Genomic DNA, 13,927 nt, shown 5'->3' with positions numbered 1-13,927 from the left:
CGGACCTCAGCCCTTCTCAGCAGAGCTCATCTTCGGGGGATCTCCTTCCGGAGATGATGGAGAGCGGGACGCCTCCCCCTGCCGTGCCGCCTAGCGAGACGGGCGACCCTGAGGTGTCGTCGCGGAGGGTTTCTTCGAATCTGGCAGGGGCGGAACATAGCTATGTGGCCCCCCGAGGTTCTCCGTGTCCGGCCTTCGAAAGAGGTTGTGGGACAAGTCCGGCACCGTCTGGTGCTCGGCCGGAGGAGCTAAAGATTCTTCTGGGGCGAGCTTCTATCTCGGAGGAGCACCGTGGATTGATGGGCACGGTGATTGAAAGGATCACATCCGCAGAGAGCGGATTGCATGAGGCCGTCAAAAGTTTACTGACGGGTTTTGAGGTACATTAGATAATGTACACTTTTGTCAGTTGCGCATTAATAAGATGCGCCCTGTGTAGATAGTAGCCCCTGAGACTCTGCGCGTCGTCAAGAAATGACGGCACCCGGAGGATCATAATCCCAGGTCTAAGATGTCGCCTTTGAATGTAGGCGGCAGGGTGTCCGGAATCGAGCCGAACTGATGATTTTGCCGAACTAAAGCGGCAACTGGACGTGGCAGATGCCGACATCGCGCTTGTCAGCAAGCGGCTTGATGAGGCTCAAGGTATGTAATTCTTCGGGCGGCATCAGGTAAGAAGAGTTTTATGCCAGTATCTTACGATGTGTGTGCTTGACGCAGATGGTGCGGCTGCCGTGGAGAGTTTTAGGGCAGAACTTGCCCGAGCTAAAGAACAAGCCAGGGAAAGTGATGCGGCTGCCAAGAAAGCCCTTGAAGAGCTGAGAGCCGAACAGGCTGCTCATTGCCGAAGCAAGGAAGAGATGGCCGAGATGGCCGAAAAGTTAAAGAGTGCTGCAGACCGTTGCAGACTTCTTGAGAAAGAAGACCAGGTGAAACAGACGGACTTAGAGAAGGCTGTTGCCAATGCCAAGGACGCACGCTCTGCGATGAGAGCTGCGAAGGAGGAGCTGCGTCAGGCCGAACAGATTGCGGCTGGAAAGCCCTTTATGCTGCGAAGGAAATTTTGCGATCCAAAGTTTGCTCCGTTGGACCGGATGTGGAGTGTGGAGGATACCTATCTGGATTTGGCAGCGAGTGCTGCTGATGCGACCGAACACTTTTGAGATCAGAAAGATCACGAAGTGGAAAAGCTTTTCTGGTCGCAGTTTCACAATCCAGAGCGTCCACTGGCAGTGGACGATCGTTTGGCTCAATGGGCCGAACTGAATAGGTTGTCCGGACTCGCCATGAAGTACGTCATTGGTCATCTATGGCCGGGGAGATCGGAGCCGAGGAGTTATTTCATCTTGGTATAGCAATTCCTTGATGCGGTGCCGCGTATTAATGCAATGAAGAGGTCAGCATGCATAGAGGGCGCAAGGATGGCTCTTGCCCGTGTCAAGACATACTGGGCAGAGATGGAGACCACCGTTGTTGCGTCCCGAGATTCGGACAAAAGCCGAGTACCCTCCGAGCACTATTTTCAGGAAGTCCTTGAAGGCGCTCATGTAATAGAGACGCAGTGCTCGAAAGATGCTATGTTATGATAGCATATGTAATTATAAAGTAATATTTTGATAAACTGTAGTGGCCTTTTTATACTTGTGCCTTCAAGTATTGGGAACACCTCCTGTGCGGCCGTTTTAAGATATATATATACAAAATCTGAAAGATGGCAGTCATTGGCTTCAGCCCCACGCACATAGTGCGGGGGTGCTCGCAGAAGACACATTTTCACACTTAACCCAACGTCTTGGTCCTACAAAGGAGGTGATAGCACGGCGGGCCAGGCAACCGGACTATAATGCTTTAACACTTCCACTTAGCCATAGGAGCTTGACAGTGAGACTATTTAGGTAGCCTCTTGGTGGCGACTGCGCTCGCCCGAGTTCGGGGCGCGTATGTGCCTGACCGGGAAGCGGCCCTTCGTTAAAGCGGAGGAATCCGATAGATTCCGATAGGTCATCAAGTGGCTGACCAGTCTCACGCTACATCATGACAGTCAGTTTTCGGCTTTCTCTACTGAGGTGGTCGCCTGGCCGAACGAGGGCACAATCGCAGTAGTTCTCCTGGTGCTACCTTAGCCGATAGAGTGGAACGTAAGGTAGCCGAACTCAGGAGCCGAGCAACCCAACATTTGACCAAATACATGATTCGGAGTTGATGCATATAATGCCAAAACTCGCGAAGCCGAACACTCCCTAAGGTGTTCGGTCTTTATGAGTGTGGGCGAAACAACATTTGAATTTCTTCATCGTCCGTATCCCATCCTCGCTGACCGCAGTTCGACCAGGGCTCTCCTGATAAAGAGAGAGACTTGAGAGAAATCAGGATATTTCCAAAAGGCGAGTGCTGAAAGATGTCCGCGGCGGTGAACTCCATTATTGGCGCCCAATCGGATTCGATCGGCAGGGGCGCGGGGGGTTCGGAGTCCGGATCCTCGGAGTTGTGAGTCACGCGGAGTGTGGGGCCGGCGTTCGGCTCGATCGCTTTCGGGATCGCAGCCCCCGAGGTGACGTCCAACCGCTCATCCTCGATTGGCGCAATAGGCTCCGAGTTAGGGGTCGGAACCGATGCGTGTGCGGCCTCCAGGACACTGTCCGGGGGCAGAGCTAGATCATGCCCCTCGAGATAGTGCGGCGCGCTTGGCCGTGGCTCGAGCCCGTCGAAGATCAAGTCTCCGCGGATGTCAGCCGTGTAGTTTATGCTTCCAAACCTGACTTGATGGCCAGGGGCGTAGCTTTCGATCTGCTCCAGGTGGCCGAGCAAATTGGCCCGCAGAGCGAAGCCACCGAAGACGAAGATCTGTCCGGGGAGAAAAGTCTCACCCTGGACCGCATCGTTGTTGATGATCAAAGGAGCCATCGGGCCTAAAGGCGACGACACAGAGGAACTCTCAATGAAAGTACCAATGTCGGTGTCAAAACCGGCGGATCTCGGGTAGGGGGTCCCGAACTGTGCGTCTAGGCCGGATGGTAACAGGAGGCAGGGAACACGATGTTTTACCCAAGTTCGGCCCTCTTGATGGAGGTAAAACCCTACGTCCTGCTTGATTAATATTGATGATATGGGTAGTACAAGAGTAGATCTACCATGAGATCAAGGAGGCTAAACCCTAGAAGCTAGCCTATGGTATGATTGTTGTATATGGAGTTGATTGCCTACGGACTACAACCCTCTGGTCTATATAGACACCGGATAGGGTTAGGGTTACATAGAGTCGGTTACAATGGTAGGAGATCTTGAATATCCGCATCGCTAAGCTTGCCTTCCACGCCAAGGAAAGTCCCATCCGGACACGGGACGAAGTCTTCAATCTTGTATCTTCATAGTCCAGGAGTCCGGCTGAAGGTATAGTCTGGCTACCCGAACACCCCCTAATCCAGACTCCCTCAGTCATCTTGTAGATGCAGCTACCACGCACTACTTGGAGCTATTCCAAATAACTTTTCTACTATACGAATCCGGTTTACTACTCAGAGTCATCCGGACTAGTGTCAAAGTTTGCATCGACGTAACCCTTTACGACAAACTCTTTTACCACCTCCATAATCGAGAAAATTCCTTAGTCCACTAGTTACTAAGGATAAGTTCGACCACTGTCATGTGATCCATTCCTGGATCACTCTTGTACCCCTTGACTGACTCATGGCAAGGCACACTTCAAGTGCGGTACACAGCATAGCATACTGTAGAGCCTACGTCTAAAGCATAGGGGACGACCTTCATCCTTTCTCTCTCTTCTGCCATGGTCAGGTCTTGAGTCTTACTCAATACTCACACCTTGTAACACAGCTAAGAACTCCTTCTTTGCTGATCTATTTTGAACTCCTTCAAAATCTTGTCACGGTATGTATTCATTCGAAAGTACTATTAAGGGTTTTTGATCTATCCTTATAGATCTTGATGCTCAATGTTCAAGTAGCTTAATCCAGATTTTCCATTGAAAAACACTTTTCAAATAACCCTGCATGCTTTCTAGAAATTCTACATCATTTCTGATCAACAATATGTTAACAACATATACTCATCAAAACTTCTATAGTGCTCCCACTCACTTCTTTGGAAATACAAGTTTCACGTAAACTTTGTATGAACCCAAAATCTTTGATCATCTCATCAAAGCGTACATTCCAACTCCGAGATGCTTACTCCAGTCCTTAGAAGGATTGCTAGAGCTTTGCATACTTGTCAGCATCTTTCAGGATTGACAAAACCTTCTGGTTCTATCACATACAACCTTTCCTCAAGAAAAATGTCGAGGAAACAATGTTTTTTACATCCTATCTGCAAGATTTCATAAATAATGCAGTAACTGCTAACATAATTCCAACAGACTCTTAGCATCGCTACGAGCGAGAAAGTCTCATCGTAGTCAACTCCTTGAACTTGTCGGGAAACATCTTAACGACAAGTCGAGCTTTCTTAATGGTGACACTTACCATCATTGTCTGTCTTCCTTTTAAAAATCCATCTGCACCCAACAGCCTTACGACCATCAAGTGGTTCTTTCAAAGTCTGTACTTTCTTTTATAAATGGATCCTCTCTCGGATTTTATGGCCTCGAGCCATTCTTCGGAATCTGGGCCCACCATCAATTCTCCATAGCTCGTAGGTTCATTGTTGTCTAGCAACATGACTTCCAAGACAGGATTACGTACCACTCTGAAGTAGTATGCATCCTTGTCGACCTATGAGGTTTGGTAGTGACTTGATCCGAAGTTTCATGATCACTATCACAAGCTTCCACTTCAATTAGTGTAGGTGCCACAGGAACAATTTCCTGTGCCCTGCTACACACTAGTTGAAGTGACGGTTCAATAACCTCATCAAGTCTCCACCATCCTCCCACTCAATTCTTTCGAGAGAAACTTTTCCTCGAGAAAGGACCCATTTCTAGAAACAATCACTTTTGCTTCCGGATCTGAAATAGGAGGTATACCCAACTATTTTTGGGTATTCTATGAAGATGCATTTATCCGCTTTGGGTTTGAGCTTATCAGCCTGAAACTTTTTCACATAAGCGTCACAGCCCCAAACTTTTAAGAAACGACAACTTAGGTTTCTCTCAACCATAGTTCATACGGTGTCATCTCAACAGAATTGTGTGGTGCCCTATTTAAAGTGAGTGTGGTTGTCTCTAATGCCTAACCCATAAACGATAGTGGTAATTCGATAAGAGACATCATGGTATGCACCATACCCAATAGGGTGCAGTTGTGATGTTAGGACACACCATCACACTATGATGGTCTAGGCGGTATTAGTTGTGAAACAATTTCCACAATGTCTTAATTGTGTGCCAAACTCGTAACTCAGATATTCATCTCTATGATCATATCATAGACATTTTATCATCTTGTCACGACGATCTTCAACTTCACTCTGAAATTACTTAAACCTTTCAATAATTCAGACTTGTGTTTCATCAAGTAAATATACTCAGCATCTACTCAAATCATCTGTGAAGTAAGAACATAACGATATCCACTGCGTGCCTCAGCACTCATTGGACTGCACACATCAAAATGTATTACTTCCAACAAGTTGCTTTCTTGTTCCATCTTACTGAAAATGAGGCCTTTCAGTCATCTTGCCCATGTGGTATGATTTGCATGTCTCAAGTGATTCAAAATCAAGTGAGTCCAAACGATCCATCTGCATGGAGTTTCTTCATGCATATCTACCAATAGACATGGTTCGCATGTCTCAATCTTTTCAAAAACGAGTGAGTCCAAAGATCCATCAACATGGAGCTTCTTCATGCATTTCATACCAACATGACTCAAATGGCAGTGCCACAAGTACATGGTACTATCATTACTATCTTATATCTTTTGGCATGAACATGTGTATCACTACGGTCGAGATTCAATAAACCATTCATTTTAGGTGCAAGACCATTGAAGGTATTATTCAAATAAACAGAGTAACCATTATTCTCCTTAAATGAATAACCGTGTGGCAATAAACATAATCCAATCATGTCTATGCTCAACACAAACACCAAATAACAATTATTTCAGTTTAACACCAATCCCGATGGTAGAGGGAGCGTGCGATGTTTGATCACATCAACCTTGGAAACACTTCCAACACATATCGTCATCTCACCTTTAGCTAGTCTCCGCAGCCTTTTATTTCGAGTTACAAACGCTTAGCAACCGAACCGGTATTTATTACCCTGGTGCTACTAGGAGTACTAGTAAAGTAGATAATAATATGACGTATATCCAAAATACTTCTGTCGACCTTGCCAGCCTTCTCATCTACCAAGTATCTAGGGTAGTTCTGCTTCAGTGACCGTTCCCCTCATTATAGAAGCACTTAGTCTCGGGTTTGGTTCAACCTTGGGTTTCTTCACTAGAGCAGCAACTGATTTGCCCTCTCATGAAGTATCCCTTCTTTCCCTTGCCCTTCTTGAAACTAGTGGTTTAACCATCAACAATTGATGCTCCTACTTGATTTCTACTTTCGCGGTGTCAAACATCGCGAGTTGCTCAAGGATCATCATGTCTATCATATGTTATAGTTCATCACGAAGCTCCAATAGCTTGGTGGCAGTGACTATGGAGAACCATCACTATCTCATCTGGTAGATTAACTCCCATCGATTCAAGCGATTGCAGTACTCAGACAATCTGAGCACATGCTCAATGATTGAGTTTTTCTCCCTTAGTTTGCAGGCTTAAGAAACTTGTCAGAGGTCTCATACCTCATGACGTGGGCACTAGTCTGAAATTCCAATTTCAGTCTTTGGAACATCTCATATGTTCTGCGACATTTCAAAAACGTCTTTGGTGCCACAATTCTAAACCGTTAGTATTACGTACTGAACTATCACGTAGTCATCAAAACGTGTATGTCAGATTTTCCCCAACATCTACAGACGATGCTCGAGGTTCAACACACTGAGCGGTGCATTAAGGACATAACCCTTCTATGCAGCAATGAGGACAATCCTCAGTTCACGGACCCAGTCCGCATAATTGCTACTGTCAACTCTCAACTAAATTTTCTCTAGGAACATATCTAAAACAGTAGAACCAAAGCGTGAGCTACGACATAATTTGCAAAGACCTTTTGACTATGTTCATGATAATTAAGTTCATCTAATCAAATTATTCAATGAACTCCCACTTAGATAGACATCCCTCTAGTCATCTAAGTGATACATGATCCGAGTCAACTAGGTCGTGTCCGATCATCACGTGAGACGTACTAGTCATCATCGATGAACATCTTCATGTTGATCGTATCCACTATACGACTCATGTTCGACCTTTCGGTCTTCCGTGTTCCGAGGCCATGTCTGTACATGGTAGGCTCGTCAAGTTAACCTAAGTGTATTGTGTGTGTAAATCTGGCTTACACCCGTTGTATGCGAACGTTAGAACCTATCACACCCGATCATCACGTGGTGCTTCGGAACAACGGACCTTAGCAACGGTGCATAGTTAGGGAGAACACTTTCTTGAAATTATTGCGAGGGATCATCTTATTTATGCTACCGTCGTTCTAAGCAAATAAGATGTAAACATGACAAACATCACATGCAAATCATAAAGTGACATGATATGGCCAATATCATCTTGCGCCTTTGATCTCCATCTTCGAGGCGCGGCATGAACACCATCGTCACCGGCATGACACCATGATCTCCATCATCGTGTCTTCATGAAGTTGCCTCGCCAACTATTACTTCTACTACTATGGCTAACGGTTAGCAATAAAGTAAAGTAATTACATGGCATTTTCATTGACACACAGGTCATAAATAAATTAAGACAACTCCTATGGCTCCTGCCGATTGTCATACTCATCGACATGCAAGTCGTGATTCCTATTACAAGAACATGATCAATCTCATACATCACATATATCATTCATCACATCCTTTTGGCCATATCACATCACATAGCATACCCTTCAAAAACAAGTTAGACGTCCTCTAATTGTTGTTGCATGTTTTACGTGGCTGCTATGGGTTTCTAGCAAGAACGTTTCTTACCTATGCAAAACCACAACGGTGATATGCCAATTGCTATTTACCCTTCATAAGGAACCTTTTCATCGAATCCGATCCGACTAAAGTGGGAGAGACAGACACCCGCCAGCCACCTTATGCATCAAGTGCATGTCAGTCAGTGGAACCTGTCTCACGTAAGTGTACGTGTAAGGTCGGTCCGGGCCGCTTCATCCCACAATGCCGCCGAATCAAGATAAGACTAGTAAAGGAAAGCAAATTGAACAAATCATCACCCACAACTACTTTGTGTTCTACTCGTGCATAGAATCTACGCAGAGACCTAGCTCATGATGCCACTGTTGGGGATCGTAGCAGAAATTTAAAACTTTCTACGCATCACCAAGATCAATCTATGGAGTAATCTAGCAACGAGGGGAAGGCGAGTGCATCTACATACCCTTGTAGATCACTAAGCGGAAGCGTTGCAAGAACACGGTTGGTGGAGTCATACACGCAGCGATTTAGATCGCGGTCGATTCCAATCTAAGCGCCGAACAACGGCGCCTCCGCATTCAACACACGTGCAGCCCGGTGACGTCTCCCATGCCTTGATCCAGCAAGGAGAGAGGGAGAGGTTGGGGAAGACTCCGTCCAGCAGCAGCACGACAGCGTGGTGGTGGTGTAGGAGTGCGGTACTCCAGCAGGGCTTCGCCAAGCACTATGAGAGACGAGGAGGGAGAGAGGTAGGGCTGCGCCTTGGGAGAGAGAGACTCGTGCATTGTGCAGCCCCAAAACCTCCACTATATATAGGGGCAAGGGCAAGGGGAGGCGCCCTAGGGTTTCCCCTAGGGGGGGGCGGCGGCCAGGGCAGATGGGATCTCCCCCTTGGGTGACTTGGCCCCCAAGCCAGGAGGTGGGAACCCTAGATGGGGCACCCCAAACCCCCTGGTCATGTGGGAATAGGTGAGGGGGGCGCACAGCCCCTTAGTGGGCTGGTTTGCCCCTTCCCTTGGCCCATGAAGCCCCCCAACACTTGCTGGGGCTCCCGAAACACCTTTCGGTCATGCTGGTCATCACCCGGTACCTCCGGAACACTTCCGGACTCCAAAACCCTTCGTCCAATATATCAATCTTCACCTCCGGACCATTCCGGAACTCCTCGTGATGTCCGGGATCTCATCCGGGACTCTGAAAAACATTCGGTAACCGCGTACATACTTTCCCTATAACCCTAGCGTCATCGAACCTTAAGTGTGTAGACCCTACAGGCTCGGGAATAATGCAGACATGACCGAGACATCTCTCTGTTCAATAACCAACAGCGGGATCTGGATACCCATGTTGGCTCCCACATGTTCCACGATGATCTCATCGGATGAACCACGATGCCAAGGATTCAGTCAATCCCGTATACAATTCCCTTTGTCTACCGGTATAGTACTTGCCCGAGATTCGATCGTCGGTATCCCAATACCTTGTTCAATCTCGTTACCGACAAGTCTATTTACTCGTTCCGTAACACATCATCCCGTGATCAACTCCTTGGTCACATTGTGCACATTATGATGATGTCCTACCGAGTGGGCCCAGAGATACCTCTCCGTTTACACGGAGTGACAAATCCCAGTCTCGATTCGTGCCAACCCAACAGACACTTCGGGAGATACCCGTAGTGCACCTTTATAGCCACCCAGTTACATTTTGGCGTTTGGTACACCCAAAGCATTCCTACGGTATCCGGGAGTTGCACAATCTCATGGTCTAAGGAAATGATACTTGACATTAGAAAAGCTTTAGCAGACGAACTATACGATCTTGTGCTAGGCTTAAGATTGGGTCTTGTCCATCACATCATTCTCCTAATGATGTGATCCCGTTATCAATGACATCGAATGTCCATGGTCAGGAAACCATGACCATCTATTGATCAACGAGCTAGTCAACTAGAGGCTTACTAGGGACATGTTGTGGTCTATGTATTCACACATGTACGGTTTCCGGTTAATACAACTATAGCATGAACAATAGACAATTATCATGAACAAGGAAATACAATAATAACCATTTTATTATTGCCTCTAGGGCATATTTCCAACAGTTGGTCCATTTTAATTAAGTTAAGTTTCAGGTTATCTACAACCGGATATTAACAAATTCCCATCTGCCCATAACCACGAGCACGGCTTTCGAAAGTTCAAAACCCTGCAGGTGTGTCCCAACTTATCCCATCACAAGCTCTCACGGTCAACGAAGGATATTCCTTCTCCCAGGAAGACCCGATCAGACTCGGGATCCCGGTTACAAGACATTTCGACAATGGTAAAACAAGACCAGCAAAGCCACCCGAATTTGCCGACAAATCCCGATAGGAGCTGCACATATCTCGTTCTCAGGGCACATCGGATTGTCCAAGGTTCCGGTAGGCCAGCCCAGAGTTGCCCCTGGTGGCCACCGGCAGTTGACAGGTTGGACCAACACTCAGAGGGGCACTGGCCCGGGGGGGTTTAAATAAAGATGACCCTTGTGTCTGTAGAACCCAAGGGAAAAAAGGCTAGGTGGCAAATGGTAAAGCCAATGTTGGGCCTTGCTGGAGGAGTTTTATTCAAGACGAACTGTCAAGGGGTTCCCATTATAACACAACCGTGTAAGGAACGCAAAATCAAGGAACATAACACCGGTATGACGAAAACTAGGGCGGCAAGAGTGGAACAAAACACCAGGCATAAGGCCGAGCCTTCCACCATTTACAAGTATATAGATGCATTAATTAAATAAGAGATATTGTGATATCCCAACAAATATCCATGTTCCAACAAGGAACAAACTCCAATCTTCACCTGCAACTAGCAACGCTATAAGAGGGGCTGAGCAAAGCGGTAACATAGTCAAACAACAGTTTGCTAGGACAAGGTGGGTTAGAGGCTTGACATGGCAATATGGGAGGCATGATATAGCAAGTGGTAGGTACCGCAACATAGGCATAGCAATAGAGCGAGCAACTAGCAAGCAAAGATAGAAGTGATTTCGAGGGTATGGTCATCTTGCCTGAGATCCCGCAAAGAAGAAGAATGAGTCCATGAAGCAGACAAATGGACGTAGACGAACGGATCCTCACAAACGCGACGTTATCGGAACTAACCCGAAGAAGCACCACCGGAAAGAAGCAAACAACAAAGTAAACAACCATCACATAACATGGCATGATGCACAATCAAGTATGATGCACGTTCGATTTAAATATGCATGGCATGGCAAAGTGCACAAACAAAACTACAAGTTAAGTGGAGCCCAATATGCAACGAGTTGTATATTGATGTAACACCACATCAATTATTTAGTTCACTCCCGGTTAGGTACTCAACAATATTAAGTATTGGATAACATGGCAAGAGGTGAAGCATAACAAAACCATACTATCTAAACAATTTAAATGGGGCCGGATATAACAAACAAAAAATCTGGTAAATCCCCATATGCATTTAGCAATTTAATGCAAACAACAATTTTAAACATTCTTAAAGTTGTTAACATGGTGCGGATGACATGTTCAAGTTTTATGCAATTTTTATTAGAAGTTAACATGTGCGTGATGAGAGCATTTGTCACCATGGTAGAAAGAAAGGGGTGCCATGGCGACGAAACGGAAATGATACCGCGGCAACATTCCAATGATCCGGTAGCTCACGGGGATACCGGTGCAAAAGGAAGTGGGTGTGAGTGTGTCATGCAAGATGATGGGGTGATCTCGGTTGCCGGGTTCCCACGGGTGGACGACATGGCAACAAGGAGGACCATGCAAGCGACAATTTCGGACACGGTGCAAACGCGGGGTTCATCTCATACATCACACAACATTCGTCCACTACGGTCGTCTCGGGGTTATACCTTCGAAGCGTGCGTTTCGAAGCGGATCGGTTTGTAGAGGAAGTAGTTGTTCACGACCCTCATGGAAGTAGCGGTACACGTTCGGGAAGCGGTAGAGGTACGAGTCTTTGACGACGGTCGTCATACACGTTCTGAGGTCGTCGGTAGAGGTTCTCACGATCACGGTGACGGTAGTCGTACACGTTCGTTTTCGGATAGGTACTTGATGAATCCAACGTTTTCGGGGCGACGGTAGTGGTACATGTCATAGGTAGTGGAACTTGACGGATTCGAGCTCTTCGAGGGTCGTCGTGGTACTCGTTCACGTTGTAGTCGAACATGTTCAAGAAGAAACTTATGCGTCATCGTGGAACTTGGCACATCCAAAGGGTACTTGATGGGTCCGAGGTCTCCGGCCGTAGTGGTACTTGCTGTTACGGGTAGCCAAACTTGAGGTGCTCCTGGCGTCTTATTTGCGGCGTTGGACAGAACCATGCGACGTTCAGCAGCTACCCCACGTCCAAGATGAAAAATGGAGCTCGGGTAGGGAGTCGAAGCAACAAGCAGGGGCGTGTGTGGAGCAGGCTCGTCGGTGTTCGAGGGAGGTGCTGGCGATGGGGGGGTTCTGCAAGGAGAAGCCAGAGGAGAGGTGGCGCAGCGAAGAAGATCGAGAGGGAGGAGGGACATGGGTCGGGAGGAGCGGGCGTGCGCTCCTCTATGCCACTCCTGGCGGTGCGAGGAAGGAACGAGGGGAGAGGGAGATGGGGGCTTAGATTAGAGGGTTAGTTGGCCTAGGGTTAGAAGGGGGGTTTGGGCTGCGAGAAAAGGATGACAGTTGGGACGGCCTGGTGGGGGATCTAAGAGGCCAGCAGCTGGGCTCTGCTCTCTCTCTCTCTCAACGCCCTTTAACAGAAAGCAAAGAGAGGAGAAAATAAAAAGAAAAGGAGGGGTTAGAGAAAGAATTTGGGCATGCGGTTAAATCTCCCGGACTCACAAAAATGAGTTCATTCCGAGAAAATGCATTTGGCACCGCCTAAAAGGATTGCATTCAAACACATTTGAATGATGATTCAAATAAGTTTGAATTAGAAAAACATTTTTGGAGAGTCCAAATATGTTCGGAATTTTTGTGGAGATCGGGAAAGCGACGAAAGAAAAATATGGGCAAAGTTTGAGGACCAAACTTGAAGCGGGAAAAAGGCATGTGATTATTTGCAAGTGTATGATGGTGAATTTAAAATTAAAGAAATATTTATAACATAGCTCCCTAATAATAGTAGGAGACTTTTATATGTTATAAAGAGAATTTCACCATGTGAACTCCCTCGATTTAAATGGATCAAAGATCCATGCCATTTATTTAGTTGAGTTGCAAAAGATTAATGACATGATGGCATGATGACATGATGCAATGCAAAAAAATAAAAGGGCAGGCACAAATGAAACACAGGGCGAAACCCGGAACATAAGGAAGTTTTCTCGAGCATCGGTCTCGGGGCTTTACACCAGCCTGAATAGGCGCCCGCCCAGGCCAGCAGGGGGACGGCGACCGCAGAGCACCGGAGGACGAGGCCGGAGCTTGACCGGATCGAGCCCATGCCGACGGTAGTGAGCAGAGGCGGCAGCAGGGCAGGCGCGGCCACGTCAGGGGCACGCGCGCGAGCTGCGTGTGGCACGGGAGAGCGTGTGCGCACGGGGGGCGAAGCGGTTGGAGACGGCGCGCTCGTGCGCGCGCGATGGGGCCTAGGCTGCGGCAGAGTGAAACGAGGAAATCAGGGGAGCTCCAGGGCAGCAGCGGGCGCGAGCATGCGGGCGTGAGCGCGCGCTGGCGAGCGGCCAAGCGCGGATGCGCGCATGCGCAACGGCGGTGAGCGGCCAGGGAGGGTGCGGGCGGCACAGCAGGGGCGAAGGCGGCCGCCGCAAGGAGCAGGCGCAGGCGGGGCGGTGAAGTAGGTGGCGGTGGCGCGGCGCCAACGAGGCTGGTTGGGGCCAGACGCGGAGGCGGCAGGAAGAAGCCGCTGCGGCAAGAGCAGCAGCAGCAGCGGCCGAACGGAG

Source organism: Triticum urartu, chromosome 7, assembly GCF_003073215.2.
Source record: "Triticum urartu cultivar G1812 chromosome 7, Tu2.1, whole genome shotgun sequence".
In the NCBI taxonomy this organism is placed as follows: domain Eukaryota; kingdom Viridiplantae; phylum Streptophyta; class Magnoliopsida; order Poales; family Poaceae; genus Triticum; species Triticum urartu.
This window is presented reverse-complemented; position numbering follows the sequence as displayed.